Here is a 24,453-nt window from a genome sequence, read left to right on the forward strand (position 1 = left end):
ATAGATAGATAGATAGATAGATAGATAGATAGATAGATAGATAGATATGGATAGATAGGTAGATGGATGGATAGATCTATCAATTAAGAGTCATTCAACAGCTATGTGCACTTATATTATCTCTAGTATATGTGGGTGTTTATACACACACGTATTTTGTTGTTATTTACTCATTCAGTCATATCTGACTCTTTGTGACCCCATAGAATTTAAGTGACTTGCTCAGGGTCACACAGCTCCTATGTGTTTGAGGCCAGATTTGAACTCAGAGCTTCCTGATTCTAGGCCTAGCACTTTTTCCTCATATACACACCTTTATACATACACACGCATACATACATGTATCCATAGAGCCATCAGTGTGTGTATGATCATGAATATATACACACCTGTATACATACATGTATGTAAATGCCCACACACGGACCTGCTTTAACTTTTTATGAGTAAGTAGTTTGGCAAGGTCTTTAACATTTCCACATTTCATGTAAGTACTTTTAGTCAAACTATAGCAAATGGGAAAGTTTCTGTTTTCCTTTTTGTATAATATTTCTTTACTCTCTTCATTTAATATTGCTCTTTTGAGGTGACTATAAGGAAGGCATGCAGGCACCCCATTCTGTCATTCTTGAATCATCATTATATACATACATGTGAACAGGTACCCCATTCTGTCATTCTTGAATCATCATTATATACATACATGTGAACATGTACATACACGCATGCACATATGTATGCATTGTGTAGATATAATTGACAGACCTTAGAAATACTGATTTTATATAAAATCCTTACATTTAACTATAGTGTATTTGTATATATACACAGTATATATATATATGTATATATATACATATATATGTACACACCGTATATATAAAAATATATATAAGTATATATATATACACACACATATATATATATATATGTGTGTGTACACATAGTATATATACACACAGTGAATATATCCTATGGGGAAATAGGTGGTACAATGAATAGAGTGCTGGACCTGGAGTCAGGAAGACTCTTCTTGCTGAGTTCAAAACCAGACTCTGACACCTACTAGCTGTATGACCCTGTGAAAGTCATTTAACCCTATTTGCCTCAGTTTCCTCATCTGTAAAATAACCTAGAGAAGGAAATGACAAACTGTTCAAGTATCTTCGCCAAGAAAACCCCAAGTGGGTCACAAAGACTTGAACATGACTGAAAAAATTACTAAACAACATTATATAATATATAAACAATCTGTGTATGTACACACATGTACATGTATATATGCATATATGGACATATACATAGACATAGACATATATGTCTATGTCTATGTATATATTCCAATCATAGGTCTAATCACAATCTCTCCAATTGAGACTAACACTTAACTACTGGTTTTCATTATGTCTATGCACTGAACTAAGAGTGCCGACATTTCAAATTTTATAACCCAATGAAGAGCTTTGGTACATTGACAATTAGAAATGAAACTTGTCAGTTTTGAAAAATAGTTCACTGAAACTGTAGTCACTACATTATTTATTCAAATTTCAAAGAAACTTAAGTCTTTCTCTTTATATATACACCACCAAACATGAAGCTAAATACACTTGAATCAATTCTCCATGCCTTTTTTCTGAATGGTTGCATCTGCTTACTAATTCGTTAAAGAAAAAAAATGCTGTATGTATTAATTGCTGATTTTATTAGTTCTTCACCTTCATCTGCTTCAGCTGCCCTTTAGATCTTACTAGGCTTTGTATTTTTATTTCCATAACTGCATAATGCATTTTCCTGAATCTCTTGCTTCCTTCCTCTACTAGTTCTATGTCAGTGATGACTGAGAAGCAAAAGTATTAACAAAGTCTTAGTATTCACAGATTAAAATATCTCTGTGGTTCTTCTTCTGTTCCCTAATCTATTTTATTTTCTCTATTTGTCTCTGAATAATAACAATAAAAGCTAACATCTAAATAGGTCTTTAAGTTTTGCAACAGGCTTTACAAATACTATCTTAATTTACTCTCCTAACAACCCTGGGGTGATTGTGTGTATTATTATTGTAGCTCATTTTATAAATAAGATACTGAGCCAGAATCGAGCTTAAATACAACTAATACATACCTAAGGCCACATTTGAATTCAAGTCTTCCTGATTCCAGGTCTAGGGACCTATCCATAAGGCCACTTCCCTGCCTAGAAGGAAAACTGACTCAGGAACACCAAATAGGCACTAAGTCCTTTATCTTTTTTTAAGTATAAGTGACTTGTCAAAGTCTTTTACGTTTCCATAGTGAATGTAGATTCTTTTAGATAAACTATATCAAATGAGGAAGCTTAAGTTCTTCCTAAAGTACAATATTTTCCCTCTCACCATTTAAAATTGCTACTTTGAGATGACCTCAAGGAAGCCAAGCATATTACCTGTTGTGGCATTCCTGAAATCATCTTAGCAATAATTTTCCAAAATCATTAGAAACACTAACTAATCCACAAATTACATGTTGTCAAGATCTGTGTCAAGCCCTTCTCTCATAATCATTTCCATTTCATCATACCAATTCTTTCATTAGCCACAGAGAACAAAACTTGTTTTTCATTAGAAAAAATGACAAAAACTACAGAAACAAAGAGACAAACAACAAGAACAACAAAATACTTATTACAATCCTGATCTACCCTAAAGGATGCAGATTGGTATAGTGGAAATAACATTAGATTGGGAGTCATAGCACTTGGGTTGAAAAACCCTTGGATGTTTTCCTACCTGTGTCACCTTGCAAAAGTCATGTAACCTCCACAACTTTATTTTCCCATTTAAAAATAAGGGAGTTGGATTAGCTGATCTTTTAGGTCTAAACCTGTGGTCATTTGATGCACTCTTTCCTACTGCTATGCCCAAATCTCCATTTCCTCTGCCTCTCTCAATTCTACCCATCTCTTAAAGCCTAGCTCAAGTATGAGTTCTTCTATAAGACTTTCTGTTACTATTCTAGCCAACACTTACCTCTCCTTCGTCCAAATTCAATTCAGTTTAATTCAAGTCTGTGTCCATTTATCAAACATTTCCTAAATGCCAGGCACTATAAGAGGTGCTGGGGATAGTCTGACAACAAGGAAGCGGTGTCTGCCTTCAAAGTGCATGTGTGTTCTACTGGGGGAAAATAAAATGTACAGAGATTAGTCAATACAAAATGTAAGCAATGTAAATACAAATGATTTTTTCCTGAGAGCAATGAGAAGAGGGCACTAATGAAAAGGGGGAGATAGAAAAGGAAATACCTCGTGTGGGGAGTGGCTCACTCAGGTTTTTCCCGAAAATACCAATTTTCACACACAAAAAAGTATTATAAAGGAAAAATGGTGATTATTAACTTTCTTATAGGCTCACTGCCTAATTTCTAGGTTCCCTTGATATGATTTCTAAGATTTCTTTCAACTAGCAAAGTCAACCAGTCTGAGTTAACACGTTGTACACTTTTCATTGGGTTTCCTTTTAATGTTGTTGTTTTTCTTTCTATAATTCTACACCCCTGATTTTATCCCCTTCTAAATAAAATCTATCGTCCGAGTCACCTGCAACTGGTGACAGCTGAAGCTAATGTTCAAAGCCAATTAAGAGAAAAAGGTTGCTTAGCTACGATTTGCTTTGGGTGCCATTAGCACGAGCACCAGCCACCTCAGGATCTTGCTGTGAGTGGTGAAAAGTAATTCAGTAATAAGACTTTGTCCAAAATACAAATAAGAAACTCAATCTTATTCTTCTGTAATACTTTTTTTTTAATTTTAGAAGCCTGTTCATTTTTGCATATATTTTGAAAGTAAAATCAATGAGCTATATGTGTGGGTCTTGCTTTCTTCTGGGCTAAATCCTTTGTAAAGATCAGTCAAGGACATTTATAAAACTCCAAACCCAACTTCCTGTTTCTATCACCAAGTTTCACCAAAGGAAATGCACAGATGTTCAATTTAGCTTTGAAGTTCTACAGCGTATAATTTGGGCATTCTATTTGCATATCTGTTTAACCAATAAAAACTAACTGTATAGGTCTTTTAGAGGATGCTATGAAATTCGGATTTTTATTGCATGGGAACTTTTTTTTCCTCCCCCACAAGCCAAGAGATACTAATCTATTCATTTAGCATAATGAATTTTCTATAGATAGACCAAAATACAAACGTCACCTAAATTTCACTGTATCTCATTCTGATAACATTCTTTGAAATTGAATGAAATAATAAAAGTAATTAGGAAATTGTTGGAAATAGTTTGACAAAATGGAAGAGAACCTAGGAAAAAGAATCTTTGTACATTTTTAATATAAAGCAATTAAAGTATGTTTCAAGCAGTCAGTGTAAAATTGGATTTTTTTTCAATTATTCATCTCTTTTCTTTAAGAATTAAAGCCAAAGGATATATTTTAAATGGATTTTTTTGGGTTTGGTTTTTGTTTTCTCTCTTTCTTTCTTTCTTTCCTTCTTTCTTTCTTTCCTTCTTTCTTTCTTTCTTTCTTTTTTTTTTGCTTTTATATTCACAGAGCTGGATAATAAGCTAATATTCAGTAAACTTAGGTTGTTTTTCAGTCTCTTAGACCAACTTGGACTACTTCTAACTGACACCTTCTAACTCACCCCACAGTTAGAGTCACCAGTTCTATAGTTAAGGTACTTGAATCTTTCAGTTTCCATATCAGATTGAATGTATTGTTTGGGGTGTTATTTCTCATAGGCAGTACAGGCTCTTCTTTTCTTTTCCTTACTGAATGTTCTGTTCTCTTTTCTCTATTCTCTCTCTATTCTGGCCTCTCCACTCACTCCCCTTGCTTGCTCTTTTCCTGTCAGTTTTTCTTGTTCCTTCTTGTTTCTTTTCTTTTGGTTTTTCTTCCTTTCTCTGACACAAACTCCCTAGATTTTGAATCATAGAATCATGGAGGTGGAACCTATCTCATATATACGGTGAAAAAATAGATGGTACATTAGCCTTTGAATCAGGATGAGCTGGCTTTGAATCATTCCCCAGAAATGTTCTAGCTATGTCACTCAGTGTCTCCGCTTCAGTTTCTTCATGCATAAAATCAAAGTAATAATAGATATAACACTGATTCATGGGGATGTTGTAAAGATCATATACTCCAGGGGGTGAAGCCAAGATGGCGGAGGGAAAGCAGTGACTTGCTTGAGCTCTCTCCCCAAATACCTATAAAAAATGACTCTAGACAAATTCTAAAGCAGCAGAACCCACACAAAAAAAAAAAAAAACCAGAGTAAAAATTCCAGCCCAAGACAACCTGGATGGCTGATCGGAAAGGTATATAGCGCCGGGCTGGGAGAGGAGTGCAGTTTGGCTTGAGCACGCAGGCCACAGCAAACCTGGAGCAGGCCTCAGAAGACTGAATCGCATGCAGCTGTGGCAGCTTCCAGACTTCTCAATCCCGAACACTGAAGATAACTTAAAAGGTCAGTGGGAAAAGTCTGTGACTGTGGTGAGAGAAGGAGCTAGGTCTCAGCCACCCCCAGGGCAGCGGCTGCCTCCTGAGCTTCTGGCCCACAGACTGAGGGGGAGTCAAGTGGCTGATCAGAGGGGGATTGCAAGGATCTCTTTGCCAGGGCTGAGGCAGGAATTCTTGCTTTGCCCGAGCTTGTATCTGGATCACAGTTCTGAAGGGCGGTCCTGGGGTGAGGAGGAGTACTGATGTTGTGGAGCTTGTTGTAGCAGTGGAGAGGAAACACCTCACCCCTTATCATACCACCTTGGAAGAACTGAAAATTTTCAGGTCCCTAGAAGTATCTCTGAAAACAGCTGTACAAACCCCCAAAGCTTGGGACAGTACATTTTCCAAATTGGAAGCAGAGTTTTACCTTAACAAAGAGTTTAAAACTCAGGTAATTGGCTGGGATCATGAGTAAGCAGTGCAAAAAGAGTCAGACTATATTATCCTACTTTGGTGACAAAGAAGATCAAAACATACACCCAGAAGAAGAAAACAAAGTCAAAGCTCCTACATCCAAAGCCTCCAAAAAAAAAATATGAATCAGTCCCAGGCCTTGGAAGAGCTCAAAAGGGATTTTGAGAAGGAAGTAAGAGAAGTAGAGGAAAAGCTGGGAAAAGAAATGAGAGTGATGCAAGAAAATCATGAAAAACAAGTCAACAGCTTGCTAAAGGAGACCCAAAAAATACTGAAGAAAATAACACCTTAAAAAATAGCCTAACCCAAATGGCAAAAGAGGTCCAAAAAGCCAATGAAGAGAAGAATGCCCTAAAAAGCAAAATTGGCCAAATGGAAAAGGAAGTCCAAAAGCTTACTGAAGAAAATACTTCCTTAAAAATTAGAATAGAGTAATTGGAAGCTAGTGACTTTATGAGAAATCAAGACACTGTAAAACAAATCCAAAAGAATGAAAAATTAGAAAACAATATGAAATATCTCATTAGAAAAACAACAGACCTGGAAAATAGATCCAGAAGAGAGAATTTTAAAATTATGGGACTATCTGAAAGCCATGATCAAAAAAAGAGCCTAGACATCCTCTTTCAAGAAATTATCCAGGAAAACTGCCCTGATATTTTAGAACCAGAGGGCAAAATAGAAATTGAAAGAATCCACTGATTTCTTCCTGAAAGAGATCCCAAAAGGAAAACTCCTAGGAATACTGTAGCCAAATTCCAGAGTTCCCAGGTCAAGGAGAAAATATTACAAGCAGCCAGAAAGAAACAATTCAAGTATTGTGGAAACACAATCAGGATAACACAAGATTTAGCAGCTTCTACATTAAGGGACCGCAGGGCAAGGCAAAGGAGATAGGATTACAACCAAGAATCACCTACCCAGCAAAACTGAGTATAATTCTGCAGGGGAAAAAATGGTCATTCAGTGAAATAGAGGACTTTCAGGCATTCTTGATGAAAAGACCAGAGCTGAATAGAAAATTTGACTTTCCAGTACAAGACTCAAATGGAACATGAAGAGGTGAACAGGAAAGAGAAATCATAAGAGACTTATTAAGGTCGAATTGTTTACATTCCTGCATGGAAAGATGATATTTGTAACTCATGAGACCTTTGTCAGTATTAGGATAGTTGGAGGGAAAAAATTATATGTATGTATGTGTATATAGATACATAGATACATAGATACATAGATACATAGATACATAGAGGGCACAGGGTAAGTTGAAGATGAAGGGGTCATATCTGGAGAATAAAATTAAGGGTTGAGAGGATTATACTAGAAGAAGGAGAAAGGGAGAGGTAGAATGGGGTAAATTATCTCACAATAAAACAGAAAAGAAAAGGCTCTTACAGTGGAGGGGAAATGGGGGAAGGTGAGAGGGAATGAGTGAATCTTTTTCTCATAGGATTTGACTTAAGGAGGGAATAACATATACACTCAATTGGCTATGGAAATCTATCTTACCCTACAGGGAAATAGGAGAGAAAGGGGACAAGAGAGTAGGGGGATGATAGAGAGGAGGGCAGATTGGGAAAGGGGGTAATCAGAAGCAAATACTTCTGAGAAGGGACAGGGTCAAAAGAAAGAGTAGAATAAATGGGGGAGGCAGGATAGGATTAAGGGAAATAGAATTAGTTTTTCACAGCATGTCTACTATGGAAGTGTTTTGCATAACTGCACATGTGTAGCCTATATTGAGTTGCTTGCCTTTTCAATGAGGGTGGGTGGGGCAGGAGGAAGGGAGAAAATTTGGAACCCAAAGTTTTAAAAACACATGTTTAAAAAAATGTTTTCATATGCAATTGGGAAGTAAGAAATACAGGAAATGGGTTACAGAAATCTATCCTGCCCTATAGGAAAATAGAAGGGGAAGGGGATAAGAGAAGGGGGGAAGAAATGGAAGAGAAGGTAGACTAGGGGAAGGGGTATTCAGAATGGGGGGAGGGGTGAGATGGGGTGAAAATTTGGAACTCAAAATCTTGTTGAAGTAAATGTTGAAAACCAGAAATAAATAAGTTTATTAATTAAAAAAAAAGATCATTTACTCCAAATACGTAATTTATCTGTCTTCTTTTCCTCTGCTGTAGTCCTCCTTAGGTGTCTCATTATTGACATGTGGTGCAAAGTTGAACTTGGCGCCTTGGAAGCTTGAGGAGAGCACAAACCCTGAGAGGTCTAAGCTTATATCTGTTATCCAATGATGAGCCTAGCTAAATTCAGAGATCATTATGAGAACATTGGATATGCAGTGATGCATTTCTGGGCAATAACTTCTGAAGAGTGTGTACTAAGGAAGATAGGGAATCTCCAACTACTCTGACAGAAAGAACAATATACCTTTAATAGATTTGGCTCTGAGGAAGACATGGATATGCACAGGCTGAATTTTTTTTTTTTGTTAGGCAATTAGGGTTAAGTGACTTGCCCAGGGTCACACAGCTCTTAAGTGTCAAGTGTTTGGTTTGAGGCCAGATTTGAACTCAGGTTCTCCTGACTTCAGGGCCGGTGCTCTTTCCACTGTGCTACCTAGCTGCCCCCTGAATTTTTCAAGGTCACATACTTACAGTACTTTTCCCCCAAAGACTTAAAATGAAAGTTCACAGACTTTGCAAACTCTATAAGGCAGCTAAATCATGCAGTTGCTAGAGTTCTAGAATTGGAGTCAGGCAGTCCTAAGTTCAGATCCTCCCTCAGATATTTAGCTATGTGACCCCGAGTAAGTCTCAGTTCTCTCATCTTAACATGTGGACACCAGCATGGTTCATGTGAGGATTAAATAAGGTAAACTAGGAAAAGTGCTTTGTAACCTTAAAGCATGATGTAAGTACTAGCTATTTCAAGTCCTCCTCTAACTGTCATTTGTTTGTTTGGCTTCTATACATTAGAAATACCATTTTCCTTGATGTCTACACATAGTCATAAACTCATTATTAGGAATTTGGTCAAGTTCCTGAATTCTGTAAAAATGTTTAAATTTTAATTGATGTATCTAGGTATAGAATATCTCTCCATAGTTTTTCACAGGTACAGTGAGGACAGATTAAAACAGCTAATATATTAAAATGTTTTTAGCTCCTTGGAAATGAAGTACATGCTAATTAATGTAACTGCTTAAAATTTATGGAATGCATCCCTTTAACAGGTAGTGTAGGTATTACCCTTTTGTTTTTTATTGCTTAGTTTACCCTGAGTTTTCGTACTTTGTGCACACTGTAGTCAGGCATATGTCCTTTAAACTAAAGCACTTACTGACCTTTTTTCAACTCAGAGATAATGTCATAACTAAAAGAATCCTAAAAACAAACAAAAAACAAGACAAAAAGCAATTATTCATCTTGGTGTGGTGCTTTGCTTTACCTCCCTTGAAAACTTCCCAATCTCTGTTAAGGGCACTGTCATCCCTTCAGTCATCCAAGTTTGTAACCTCAGTATTGTCCTTGATTTTACCCTCTCCCTCTTCTCATGTGTACCATTATTTGCCAAATCATTGTTTCTATCTCTACAATATCTCTTGGTTTTTCCTACATATGCCATCTGTGAAAAATTATTTCTAATAATCATTATCTTGGAGACTCAGAACTTCCCCTATTCCCCTTCTTCTAAGTCCTGACTTTTTCAGTTTTTCTTCAAAAGGACATTACTGATAATAAGATTCCTTTGATTCTCCTTATCCTGTTCAGTTTTCACCCAAGCTCCAAGTAATTTAATCTAAGGCAGAGAAGCCCCATTGTGTTCTGCTTAGGCTTGGGCGGAGACAGATTCTTCTTTCTAGAAAAGCCAAGGCTGGGAATGGTCTGGTATGATTGGGGGTGGTCTGATAAAAGAGGTATTTCAATCTCTGTCCAGAGGTAAAATGATGATGGAGTAACATCACTCTGTGCACCCTAACCCCAAAATGAGCCTAATCCCAGACTGGCTCCCTTAGGGATCCCAGTTCTAGACTGCAGCTCCTATGCAGTGCATGCTGCCCACTTTGAGAGAAATAAAACATGGACTATACAACCTAATTCTGTTTGTCTTTCTTAGATAAACTCTGCAGGTTGACACATAATATTCCAAATCATTGCTTCTGTGTTCACATCTCTTAGTCACCTCTTTTTTTTTATTCCCATGGCAACCATACTAGTTTAGGTAATCATTGCCTCTTTCCCAAACTAGCACAATGGCCTCCTAATTTTTATCCCTGCCTCCTCTCTTCCCTGTCAATCTATCCCAACACATCCCTGCCAAGTCTGACCTGATCATTCCTTTCCTTAATCAGCTTCAATCTCTCTATTCAGCTTTCTAAGCCTTTCACAACTTGTTCCCAATCTATCTTTGTAACCTCATTATACTTTCTTGGCCTTCCCACAAAATGACTTTGCCCTTCCGCATGACACTGCATCTCCCATCTTCATGACTGGATATTAGCTATTCCCCATACATGGAATCAATTCACAACTCACCTCTGCCTTTTAAAATGCTTTGTTTTCTTCAAAATGCTGCTTAAGCTTCACCTTCTATAAGAAGCCTTTCCCAATCTCTCCAGCTCCTAGTTCCTTCACCCCAGTGCTCAATTTGCATTGTATTTATTTTAGATATGTTTTAATATACTTATTTATATACATGCTGTCTCCCTCAATAGAATTTAAGTCCTTTGAGGGCAGAGACTGCACTCATTTTTGTTTGTGTGAGCAACTATTAAACTGGCAGCAACTAGAAAATGTATGGTATACAATAGGTACTTAATTAGGACTTGTTGAGTTATTGATTAGGAAGCTCCTAACTTTCCAGTCCCTCTTGAACCAGATGTTACTAGGTTGACTTAGTTATTTGGTTTGAAGTATAGTGAGCTTCAGAAACATTAGAAACCATATATTCAAATGTATGTGTATACATGTATGTTCCAAAGTAGTGTGTAATTTAAAATTATCAACAATATTGATGTATTGATTCAGCTGTTCTCAGAGGGCAGCTAGGTGACACAATGGATAGAGCATTTTAACTGTAGCAAGAAAGACCTGAGTTCAATTCTAACCTCAGACGCTTTTCTTTATGATCCCAGGCAAGTCACTTAATTTGTCTCTGCCTCAATTTCCTCAGTGGTAAAATAAAGACAGTAATAATACTTACCTCCCAAAGTTGTTGTGAAGATCAAATGAGATGTTTATAAAGTATCATCACAATGGATGATTAGCACAATGTTGGTATCTTTCTCCTACCCCCCCCACCCCTCCATCCCATCACCAGAACAGAGGCAACAGCAACAACAAACAGGCTGTAACCAGGGTAGTGGGCCAGGGTGGCAGCAATAGCAGCTGAAACACACAATCTACAAAAGGAAATGAGAGTTCACCTGAAAATTTTACTGACTGTTAGATTGGACAATGCCAGACAATGATTAAATATAATATGGCTGCTTAACAGGCTTGTAGACAGATACTGTTAACCTTGATTGTCACTACCTCCCTCAGCATCCTCCTGGTTCAGGTTGTACACCAAATCCCTCCCAATGCCTTACTTTATAGAGGGCAGAAACTGGACATTCAGATCACTTTGCACTTGCTACTCTACCTGATTTGAATTCCAGAGAAGAAGATGCCCCCACATTGAGTACCTCATGGTGTCCACCTACCCCCTTGATTTCCTGTCTTTTTTTTTGTTGTTGTTATCTCCTCCTATTATAGTATAAACTCCTTGAGAGCTGGGATTGTCTTTCTTTTTATTAGTTGTATGCACAATGAAGTGCCTGGCACATAATAGGTGCTTAATCAATATTTATTGGATTAAATTAAAACAAGGTATAAGTTTTATCCCCCAACTGATTCTACTAGCAATAAGTCATGAGATTCTTTTGGATCATGTTATGATTCGTAACTCCTTAGCATCCCCTTTTCTTAATGGAAAGAAACTGTTCTAATATTTGATTCATGTTTGTTCACTCTATGTCTTCCTTTGCTTCCCCTTTTGAGGGAAGACTAGAACCAAAGGTGTATTCTTGGGAATTAAAAGTAGGGGGTGGTAAAATGAGGCACTACACATTCTAATCCCTCTCTTTAGGAGAACAAACCTCAGGATAATGAACCCAGGTCAAAACTTGAGGGACAAGAAAAGAACAGGTTTTGTTGCAGGTTGTTAGTTCTGGTTGTTTCAGCTGAGTAGTATCTTCTTGCCGTTGTAGTAGACAAGTATTATTTTCTCCATTTTATAGGTGATAAAAATGAGACTGAAAGGTTGTGTTTTACTCGTGTTCACACAGCTAGTGTTTATTGTCTATTTAGTACCCAGGTCTCCTGCTGACTGGTAATCTCAATGTACTATCTGTGCCAGAGTTAGAACAGAACTAAGAAATAAGTCAGTCCATTTCTTTCATTTTCTAGAGACCAAGGACCTTAGAGATCAAGAGATGTGCCCAAAGTCACATAGGAATACCATATAGAATAGCTTCAGTCAAGGTTTTCTCTAGACAATTTTGTAAAATGATAAATAGATGATAACATTTATATCCCAAGCAAATTTTTGACCTAAACTTTTTACCTGCATAGGGTTTTGGTTTTTTTTGTTTGTTTGTTTTGGTATTATCTATTAGCATATGTGAGGTAAATATTTTCTTCAGCTTTCATTTAATTTTTTTTTGGGGGGAGGGTGAGGCAATGAGGGTTAAATGACTTGCCCAGGGTCACACAGCTAGTGTCAAGTGTCTGAAGCCAGATTTGAATTCAAGTTCTCTTGACTCCTGGGCTGGTGCTCTCTCCACTGTGCCACCTAGCTGCCTCAGCTTTTGTTTAATTAATTGTGTGGTTAATATCTATCAAAGACAGGTATTCTAGATATTCATGTAGTTTACCTTGAGTTAAGTTTTTCAATATTTTAATCTAATGATGGTCTACTACCTACAGAAGGTTATTTCATCATATGTACTGACTTACAATATCTACTATTTTCATAGATAATCAACAACCAAATTCAACAAATATTTATTAAGCATGTATTATATATAAGCCACCTGTGTTCAGTGCCAAGAAAATAAAAGGAGATTCAACACAGACTTTACTCTCAGGAAGGTTTCAATTTAATGAGGGAACGAATAATGAAGAGGATTACATAAATAACCGTGGAACAAGGGAAGGGGATACAAGTGAAAAGGAGAGGTCCAGGCAGAATGCCATGAAACATTTTTAAAGACAGAAATCACTTCTACCTGGGGCGTAAGGAGATCAGAGAGATCTTCACGGTGGAGGAAACATTTGACTAGAGCCTTAACATGTGCATGTTTGGTTGGTGTGACTTACACAGACTAAAATACATCAGAAAAGTCTATTCAAAGAGAGAGGATCATTAACTATCCAAAACATTTGTTTGTTTAATTCATTTCCCTCTAAGCTTTACTCTGATTTCATCTGCCATACCCCATCTCTTTATCTTTGAGCCTCAATCCAGCCCAGAGATTCACACATTGGAAGTATTTTCTGTTCCAAGACCCTCTTCCTCTCACTGGATGGCTTTTCCCAAAACCTCCATTTATGTAGGGTTCCTGGGCCAGGCATGTTTCATTTATCTTCAGATTGCAATGAATTTTTTTTTTCTACCATGCCCCAGTGATGAATATCTTTGTCCTCCTCTGCACACTTACAGCTTTCTTTTAAGTGTGTCAACCCCCATTAGAGAGAAATTCCTTGAGAGCAGGGACTGTATTTCTAATTTTATTTGTATTCCCAGTGCTAAGTTCAGTATTTGGCACATAGTAAGCACTTAATAAATATTAGTTGAATGACTGACAGGGTTTTAACAAGTTCTTTTTAGAAATTCTCTACATATGTTGGCATTTAACTTGAAATTATTTTCATGGTAGTATCTTTGCAAATAATTTTCATGAGCATGACACTCCATCTCCTATCTCTGTGCCTTGGGACTGGCCAAACATAATGTCTGGATTGTACTCCCTCATTCTATGTCTATAAAGATTCCACCTTTTTCCTTTAAGATGTAACTCAAACATAATCTTCATGAAGTTTTCCCTAAATCCCCAACATGCTAGTGTCTTTCCACCCAATCAACATTGTATTTAACTGTTTTGTATTTATTCATTTTATATTTATGTTGTATATGCTTATGTGTGTAATTCTTGTCTCTACTATTAGAATGTAAGCTCCTTGTGAGTAAGGATCTGTTTCATTTGCTCTATATTTTCATGCACTGTATCTCACATAGTGCCTGGAACACAATAGTAAAAAAAAAAAATGATGACTGGTGGATTATTTGATTAATGGCACTATCACACAGAGATGACAAAAAAGGTTTCCTGTCCTTTCTGTCTTTTTGTTTCTTTGTTTGTTTTGCCCTGTCAATATATCAGTAAACCAAATCATCCAAGCCCATGAAATATGGTTTCTTATTGGCTTGTATGATAGACATCAAAACCTCAAGTTCTTTTTATTTGTTTATCCAAGAAGAATAGGTGAATCATGTATCCATTTTGCAGCACATCCTTGCTGTTTTCTGGTTTCATTAACAGTAAGATTACCAAGATTGAAAAAATTGAGGTCCTCTCCAGGCATATGTATAGTTTTTTCATCTTTGGACAAAGATCATACATTTAGGATATTAACAGCTGGGTTAGCTTTTTTTTTCTTACGACAGTCTGAAAACTTGTAATTCTTAGAACCTTTCTTGTGCTTTTCAACTGCTCTGCCAAGGTCATTGCAGAAGTGGAATGGAATCATAGAGGACTTAAGGTTATTTAAGATTTTCCTTTGTTTCATGGGTTGGCAACTCCAAAGAATTCATGATCAAGTGATCCACCTAATCATTATGAGCCTCAAGAAAAATGGTTAAACTGACCCTTAGATAATGGACACTAACAAGACCAGATGATGCCTTTGCAGCATGGTGGAACCTACCACTTATATTTCTCTATTACAGCTGTTAAGAATTCAAGCTGACTTCTATATCATAATGAAGTGTAGGTTTTTGTGGAGGTGAAACAATTATAATGTAGGGTCTTAGATTTTTCTATATCATCATCCATTTAGAGTTTGAAGGTTGGGGTATCCTTTAAAATCTAAGTCAAATATTGTCATCGCCAAGAAGACTTCTTTTATTACACTCATCAAGAATAATCTTGCTTAACACTCAGCCCTCATAAAGCACATTGTTTTTGTTTGGGGGGAAGGGAAGAAGTACTGATCTGAACTAGGATTTCATTGCTATGGGGAATTCCAGTAAGAAAATTTTCTCTGACAGTGTAGATCAACAACTATTTTGGAATTTATAGTCTTAAAGAGTAACCTGGAGCACTGATAAATTAAATGGCATGCTCATGGCCACATAGCCAGTATGTGTCAAAGATAGGACTTGAACCCAGGTTTTCTTGACTCCCAGATCAGCTTTATATGCACTGTGCTATACTTTTCCTGACGTAATCTAAAATGTAGATGAAATAATTAACAATAATTATGTACACTATAATTTTTACTAATATATGCACAGTATTCTATTATTTTGTAAATTACTTGCAGATATTTGAAGCAGCATTTTCATGAAAGGAAGGAGCTTTTAAGATGTCACAAATGAGGACATTGTTCCAAGTTAAAATATATTCCCATGAAACATCTTCTAAAAGGTCAATGTATTGTCATAAGCTTTGTTCGGAAATTTTTCAGTGAATTAGGCCTAAGTTTATCCAACAGCTAACTGCTTTGATTTCTCAAATAATCTTTTATCCAGATAATAGTGTACATGATATTTCTATAATTTTGTCTTTATAGCCTTGATTCTGCCCTGTCCCCCCACTAAGATCACATTACTCCAGTGTTATCACATTTTGAAACATCACAGTCTTGGCAGAATTGAATACCTATTTGATGAAAGTCTATGGTTTCTGTCTTTTCTTTTTTCTACTTGTTTTTATTTCATTTTTAATTTATAAAGTAATGCAATATATCTAGAACATACTAGAATTAAAAAAAAGATGGTTGTACATGAAACTGCAGATCTATTATGTATGACTTGCTATTCCTTCTAAATACATAATGAAGTTATCACATAACATATTTTTTCTTTTTTTTTCATCTTTTCCCCTACCCTCACTGTGGAGATTTTTTTTTCATCCTCTAAGCATATCAGTAAACCAAATGATCCAAGCCCTTGACAAAATAACTATTTATTTAAAATGATGATTTTTAAAAACTTGTCTCAATAAAAAATGGCAAAAGAAATACCATTAGGAGTAAGGGTTACAGGAGAAAACTAGCCAACCAATGTCACATTTCTTCCTTATTTACTTAAATTATTTTTAATTATGTATCCTTCCAGAGTATTTCAGAACTCAATCAGTCACTCAATGAGTCAAAAACTACTTATTGACTGGTATTCCCAATACAACAGAGGAAGAACAATCAGAGTAATAAGAAGGATACCATGATGATTTAGTAATATAGAATTAAAAAAGAAAACAGACAGAAAAGGAGAGTCAGAAAAGCAGAGAACATATTGACAATGGATGGAGGATTCTAAAATTTTTTGTTTTCTGAAGAAGTATGTGCCCAGAAATTACATTCAACTAGGGGCCCTTTATATATGTAAGTAGTTCATATGTTCTTTGGTACATGTTGAATCTTTGGCAGGAAGCTACTAATTGAAAACAAAAGCAATTGAGTGACCTAATTTGCTTTTATGGTCAAAGGCTGCATAGCTATTATAAATAAATAATACCTCACTTAGAAGCTCTCAGAACAAAGCATCCAGGGAGACAAACAAACAAGGACAACAGGTACTTTGTCATGAGCTATTTGTATATATGCATATAGTCCCACTCCCAAATCTTAGTGCAGTTTTGAGTTACTAACATTTAAAACTTCACTAAGCCTTTTGGACCACTCTAAGATTATGGAACACTATACACATATTTGTGTATACGTGTATATATATATATATATATATGTGCACATGTTCATGTATTTATGTTACATGTATACATATTTGTTTTCTTTTGTTTTTATAGCACCTAAATTTTCCTAGCATCTTTTCCCCTATCTCTTTCCTTAAGAGCCATCCCATATAACAAATAATATTTTTATTAAAAAAGAAAAATTAAAAGAAAAAAATCAACAAAAAGAAACAATATATTAACAAAGTCTAAATAATAATGTAATGTTCCATACCTATAAACTACCTACATATGCAAAGAAGTGTGTATGGGTGTGTGTGTGACATGTTTATATCTCTTCTTTGCTGCCATGCTTCTGGTTTTTAACTTTACTTTTAATTTCAGTTATTTTTTAGTTTATTCCATTTACATTGTTGTAGTCATTTTGAATACTATTTTCTTGGCTTGGCTTACTTAATTCAGCATGAACAAATGAAAGTTTTTTCCTTGCTTCTCAGTATTCATCATAGTCATTGTTGTAGAGAGCATATTAATATTCCATTACATTCATGTACCACAATATGTTTCCCCATTCCACAATGATACACAATATCTTTGTCACATTACCTAGTAACTGTTTTCTGTGCTACAAATATGAGTTGATCTTCCAAGAATAGAAAGTTAAAGGGCTAAAAGGTGACAGTGGAAAGAGCACTAGATCTGGAGTCCAAGGACCTGGGTTCAAATCCTAACTATTCTAATTACTATCTATATATCCTTGAGCAAGTCATTTATCCCTGAGCCTCACTTTCTTCATCTTTAAAATGAGGGGCCTTTATTAAATCATTTCTAACATATTTTTTGACTCTAAACATATGATCACATGATTCTCTAAGGAGGAAAAGTTTATTAGACTCCAAGGAACGATGATGATGATGATGATGAGAGAAAGGAGAGAGAGAGATGATTTAATAAAGGCCAGATGAAAAAGAGAAGAATAATGGCAATTGGTGACTCCCCGCTGAGGAAGAGTTATTTGTCAACCTGACATTAACAATTAAAAGGTCAGTTGTCTTCCCAGAGGATGTAGTCAGGATGTGTAGATCATCCCTAAGCTTCTCAAATCTGATTACTACTACCCACTTATGTTAATTCATATCAAGACAATTTAAACTGGCAGAGGAAATCATTTCTTGGGATTATGAAGTACTAGTCAAGAAGCTTAAGAGTTTAGAGATATTGAAAGTGGAGATTCAGGAAGCAATGTCCATCAAACCCCATACTTAAGATATATGTAAGTATATTATGGGAGATTCTTAGCCTGGATTCTTAGAAAACTCAAGGAGAATTTCACTCACTAGTAGATCACATGACTGAATATCAGCTAAAGTGAGTAACTAAATTGAAAGGAAAAGAAAATTAATTGTGTGCCAAGGAAGATTGCTTGTGGGTAACAGCTTCAGATTCTTAGGATACAGATTAGGTTTTATAATTTTTTAGACTCAGAAGACATAGCCAATTGGCAACATTCCATGCAAGAAGTGAAATACGGGAAAGTGTATGTATGTTGGGGCATAGCAGCTAATAATTATCAAGTTTGTTCCGGTGGACAAATATCTTTTCTCTGTGGTTAGTCTTATCTAATTTCTAGGGTTGACTGTAAAGCTCTATGAAGGAGGATTTGTTGCCAGCATGGAGATAGAAATAAAGTATGTACTGATGGTCTCTATTTATACAACCCCATTGCTCTTTCTTTGTCTTTAGAAGTTACTTTTTCTGGGCAGAAGATGTTTTCGCCAACTCCCTGCATTCATGTTCATTCTCCTTTGCCACACAATCACATTTCTCCTAGATCATGTGCTTCTTTTACAAGATGCCATGGCCAATGACAGAGGGAAGAGAGAAGGAGAGACTACCCTCCTTGTTCTACTTTGGAAGAGACCAAAAAATAAGGGTGAAGAATGAGTTCTCAAAATTTCATTGTGTCAAGAGCTCTGCCCTTAATCCAGAACTGACATTCCAGAACTGACTTCTTGACTCAGTTCCTTATCCCCATGATGTTTTTTTGTGGTTTTTTTTTTTGATATGCTGATGTGTGTCTGAATTCTCCATGTATATGAGTGGGTAAAGAAAAGGCACAAGTCAATCCACATTCAGTGAGCAAATCTATTGTTTCTGTCTATCACTCAGTTTCACCCTTTCATGTGCAAATGTAGCTACTTGATGCCTTACAAACAGCAAATGTACCAATCAAAATATGATTAGGGCCAAGTTTAAAAGGGACCTTTCCCTACATACTACAATTTAATAAAGTTTGTTTGAAGACTCAACTGATAAAAATTCTTCTGATCAATCCGATGCTAATTAAGACATACTCATGTGAGGAAATGCAGTAATATGAGGTAAGAAAACATATTGGAGAGCATTTAGGTAAAGATCATTGGAGGGATAAAAGAAATGTAATGTTGTTTCCAGAGTATGGTACAGACCACCTGGACAGAAGGAAAATATTGATAAGGCATTCAGGAAACAGACCACAAACCTGGAATGAAAGTATGATTATGTAGTGACATGGAATTTCAGCTCTCTGGATACCTGCTTGTAGTTTTCTCTCTGTCAAAGGGAGAGAAAGTAATGCATTCTAGATATCTTAATAATGACTTCATTTTTTTTTGACAAATGGAGGGGATAACAAGAGTATGTGGGACCTTGTTTCTTTCATCAAGAAGGGACTGATTACAGAAGGAGAAATACTGGGAATATCGAGGAGGAGTGACTACTCCATCTTAGACATTTTGATAGAAATAAAAATTTCTATCAAAAGAAAGTAAATCTGAGCACAGTTTGGCATGCCTACTAGGTGCTGGGAATGTTTGTTGCAGTGTTCAGAGACAGAATAACTAGGATAGCATGGCCCAAATTCAATACAGAACATTGATACAAATGAGATGAAAAACTCAAGAATGAAATTCCAGTAGTGTAGATACAAATAATTCCCATGAAAATTAAAAAGAAAGAGCTGTTTAGAGATGCCTTTAATAAGTGAAAATTGAATTGAATTGATACATGGGAAACTCATCTCTTTTTCACTTGATCTTTTTTTTTTTTAATGACAGAATGCTCAAACAAAAATATTTAGAGACCACTGCTGCAGTGAACACAAGATTAAAAAAAATCCTCTGCAAATACAGATTGGCACATATTCTGCAACTTATAGACTTAGAGGTTTGCCTGGGACCACATGAGCACATATACATATATGCACATGCGTGTATACACACATGCAGATAAATTCATGTGAACAATATACGTATTACATATGTAACCTATGCATTTGTGCACACTGCCCTTCCATGTATATATGCATGCACATTATGTATTGTATAAACATATGTGTATGTATAGGTTTTCAAGTCTGTATTTGTATACATGTATAAGTATTATGTGTATGTATGTATGTGTGTATGCAGTCTCAGGCAAGTCTCTAAGACTCTAAGTTGCAGAACATATGCCAACTCTGTTGGTAGAGGTTTTTGTTTGGTTTGGTTTGGTTTGGTTTTGAATTTTGAATTCACTATGCTAGTAATTTCCAAACATTTTTTATTTCAGTAGTCTGTCAGTTAAAAAAATGAGCAAGTATACAAATTATAGACATATCTACTTATTTCTGAATTTATTTATGTGTGGTCTGTGTGGTAGACTTTTGGAAGAACATGGACAAAAGAGACTTATAAAAGATGTGTAGGGATAGATAATTTGTTATCTGCATCATTAGAGAGAACTCCTGAATTGATGAGATCGCAGATTCATTTGAGGATACATGTACTAATAATTGTGTGTGTTGTAAAACACAACAATAAAAATCAAAAGAAATACTGTTAACGAGAGCAATATAATTGAGTAAGCTTTACTGCTTTTAAAGAATTTGGTTTAAAATTTTCTAATACAGTAACTTGAGGTTCTTGTTCTAAGTTGAGTTTATTTTGGTGTTTGATTTCAATGGCTATATTTCTGTGCGTATAAGATAATGACTACTAGACAGGACGTGAAAATGTGGGGCTACCATGCGTTCCATGTATGCTAACTTACAATATCAACCACAATCAAGGCTAGCCCTTTTTCTCTACCTCTGATGATTTTAATGTATAATCAGTTAATCAACAAATACTTGGTGCTTACCATAGGGCAGGCACTGCACTAAATGCTGGAGATACAAAACAAAACAAAACAAAACAAAAACCAAACCAAACCAAACCAAACCAAACGAACCATTGGCCCTGCTCTCAAGGAGCTCATGTTCTAATGGAGAAGGCAACGTACAAACAACCATATAAGTCCAAGATATCTGCAGTGTAAATAGTAATTTTAGAGGGAATAAGGTGGGGTGTACACAGAGAAAGACCTCCTGCCATAGTTAGTGTTTGACCTGAGTCTTGAAGACTCCCAAAGAAGCTCATTTAGAAGGAAAGTGGTAAAGAATTCGAGGCATAAGGGACAGCAAATGCAAATGTGCTCAGTTCTGTGTGAGGAACAGCCAATAGACTGGATCACAGGACACATTTAAGCATCAGAAGACAAGAAAAGTGGAAAGAGACCAGAGTTTTAAGGGTTTTAAATGCAAACTTTAAGATTTTATACTTGATCCCAGCCAGAGGTGATAGAGAGTCCCTGAAGTTTAATGAGTAAAACAATGGCATGACCAGATCTATGTTTAGGAGAATTATTTTGGCAGATGACTGAAGGATATGTTGGAAGGGGAAGAAAGTTAAGCCAGGAAAAAAACAAAAACAAACAAAAAAAACCAGTTAGAAGGCTATTGCAATAGTCCAGATGAGAGGTGATAATGATCTGTAGGAGGATGGTGGCTACATAAGTGAGGAGAAGGGGACATACAGGACAATTGTGGTCAAAGTAGAAATGACAAGATTTGACAACAGAAGGGCACCAAAGTATAGTATGGTATGAGTGTAATTTAATAAAGCTGAGCAATGAAAATATTACCTAGGTAATCTGTTGGGTAGCTTCTAGGTATAAAATCAAAAAGACCAAATTGTCTGTACTGCTTTGCCCATGAATTGTTTCTGCTTTGCTTTAGCATTGAGAGACACAGAAATGTTTCTCAGGGGAAATGGAACACACTTTAATCTGGATACCAGAAACAGCTACTCTTATCCTACACCAGATTGGTGAGCTCTGGTTGTGTATTATTTAGGGTTTCATTTATTGAAAGTGAAACCAAGGACAAACTAATGTTTGTATTCCTTTATTTCCATGCTGAGAGGAGCATTGCCATGCAAACTTATTTGATTAGAGTGATGTTTTTCACTCATAGACTTTGGTGAAAACAGAACATCTGGCCTCTTCTCTCTGGGGCAGTTCAATAACCTCTCACAAGTCCCAAACTCAAGTACAGAAGATGAGGGCAAAGCAAGTTGACTGAGAATGAATATAAAGGAGTGGGCATTGTCCTATAAGAATAGAATCAGAAATATAAAACATAGAGCAAGCTGAATCTCGTGATGAATTTTCAGTACAACAACAAAAAAAAAGTGGAGATTTTTTGTCTGATTTTTTTTTAGCTATATTGAGAAGAGAAAGATCATAGAATGGAAAGGACTATTTCTTAGGTAGATAAGATAATGATAATAGATGAAAGAGAAGGCAGGACTATTCAACTTATGTTTTCTCTACAAGGAGAGTGTTTTATTGCTTGGAAAGAACAGAAAATAAAAGGGTTAATAAGGAGTTATAACCCAATGTAATTCAGGAGTAAAAAGAACAAACACCTGGTTTCCCTCCTTGAGCACAAGTTGTTAGACATAGGCACACTACATATCAGGATGCTCAAAAAACAGGTGGATATGATTATTGAACCTTTGCCAGGGATCTATGAAGGATCCCTGAGAATGGAGGAGGTATCATTGGAATGGAAGAGGGAAAATATATTTTTTTGGATTTCCAGAAAAGGGAAAAGAATTTGGAGGATTCAAATGCTGGCCAATAAGTTTCACTTATATTCCTGGAAAGATTCTAGAATATAAGGTTAAAAGGAAAGTTTGCAAACATCTAGAAACAAAATATTAAGAGCAAGTCTTGTCTTGCTAACTTCATTCATTTCTTTGACAGGATAACTATAGTGGCAGATCAGGAGAATTCTGGCCAGAATAGTTGCCTATATTTCATCAAAGAATTTAACAATGTCTCCAATTTTATCCTTCCATAATTTAGGATTAAGAAACTTTTCCTTACAGTTCTATACAATGATGAATCCATTGTCTCCATAAGTGTGGAATGAAAATAATATTTTGTTTACTAATCCCATGTGATTTTTGTCTAAAACTGATTGTAATATCTGATCTGACCAAAGTAAAGCCCAATGGAACCACTTTCTCCACCCCCCACTTTTTTTTGGCCACTAGAATAATAATAATAACAATAGCAATATTAATAATAAAGTTAATATTAGCTTCTTTGGCTACTATACATTTTAGCTGCTGACTCATTGTTCTATTTTTCTACTGCTGTCCAGCTTTCTTTCATTGTCTATCCATGTTCTCCTTGTCTTATACCTTTCTAATTGACTTAAAAAAATACATGCAATGCAAGATTTTTTTTTATTTCATGAGAGGATTGCTTTTATTATAAAGTAATACATTTAAATTTGGAAGAGACCTTAGATTTCCCCTGGTTCAACCTCATCATTTTACAAATGAGAAAACTTCGGCCTTAAAAAGTTAAGTGACTTGCCCAACACCACAGAGGCAGTGAAAGGGTGATTTGGGATTTTAACCTATGTCTTCTGACTCTGTATACAGCTTTCTTTCTACTGTACTATACTGTGTCATTATATCTATATCTAAAAGAAAAAGGATCATCAGGCCTTCAAGGTACTTGAACTTTAATATTAAATTTCAACTTCAGCAAAGTTAATTAAGTGCCTTCTATGTACTGAGAGCTATTGTGAGCACTGGGAAACCTACAGAGGTCCTTGTTCTAATGATTTTAAAAAATCTAGTAGAGAAATATGATATACAAATGAATGGCTACAGTAAAATTATTCATGGTAGCTTGAGTAATAGGAAAGGTATAAAAAATTATGTTTTAAATCAGAACTAGGAAAGGATCATTACTAGCTTGGGGAATAAAGTAAGATTTCACAAAGAGGATAGGACTTGAGCTTGTTCTTAGGATGTGAACAGGTAGAGATGAGGAAGAGGGCATTTTTAAACATTAGAAGTAGCATACACAAAAGCAAGTTGGATTTTCTCATACTGATAACCTTGCTTGGACTTTTACCTCTTCTCCATCTATTTAGTTCTTATTCATGCAAATTCTTCTTTGCCCTAGTTGTCATATGAGGAATGTTGTGCTCAATTCTCAAAGCCACCTTTTAGGAAAAGCATTGACATGCTGGAATATATACAAAGGAGAATGATGGGGATAATAAAAAATCTGAAGAGTCTGACATAAGAGAAACAATTAAGGCAACTCGATTGTTTAAGCCTGGAGATGAGAAAAATAAAAAGTGGCATGATTGTACCTTTTAACTATTTGAAGGACTATCATGTGCAAAAAAAGATTAGGCCTGATCTACTTGATTCAACAGAGCAAAATGTGAAGCAGTCAGTCAACAAGCATACATTTAATGCTTACTAT

Source organism: Vombatus ursinus, unplaced genomic scaffold (genome assembly GCF_900497805.2).
Source record: "Vombatus ursinus unplaced genomic scaffold, bare-nosed wombat genome assembly UNPS02014863.1, whole genome shotgun sequence".
Lineage (NCBI taxonomy): Eukaryota > Metazoa > Chordata > Mammalia > Diprotodontia > Vombatidae > Vombatus > Vombatus ursinus.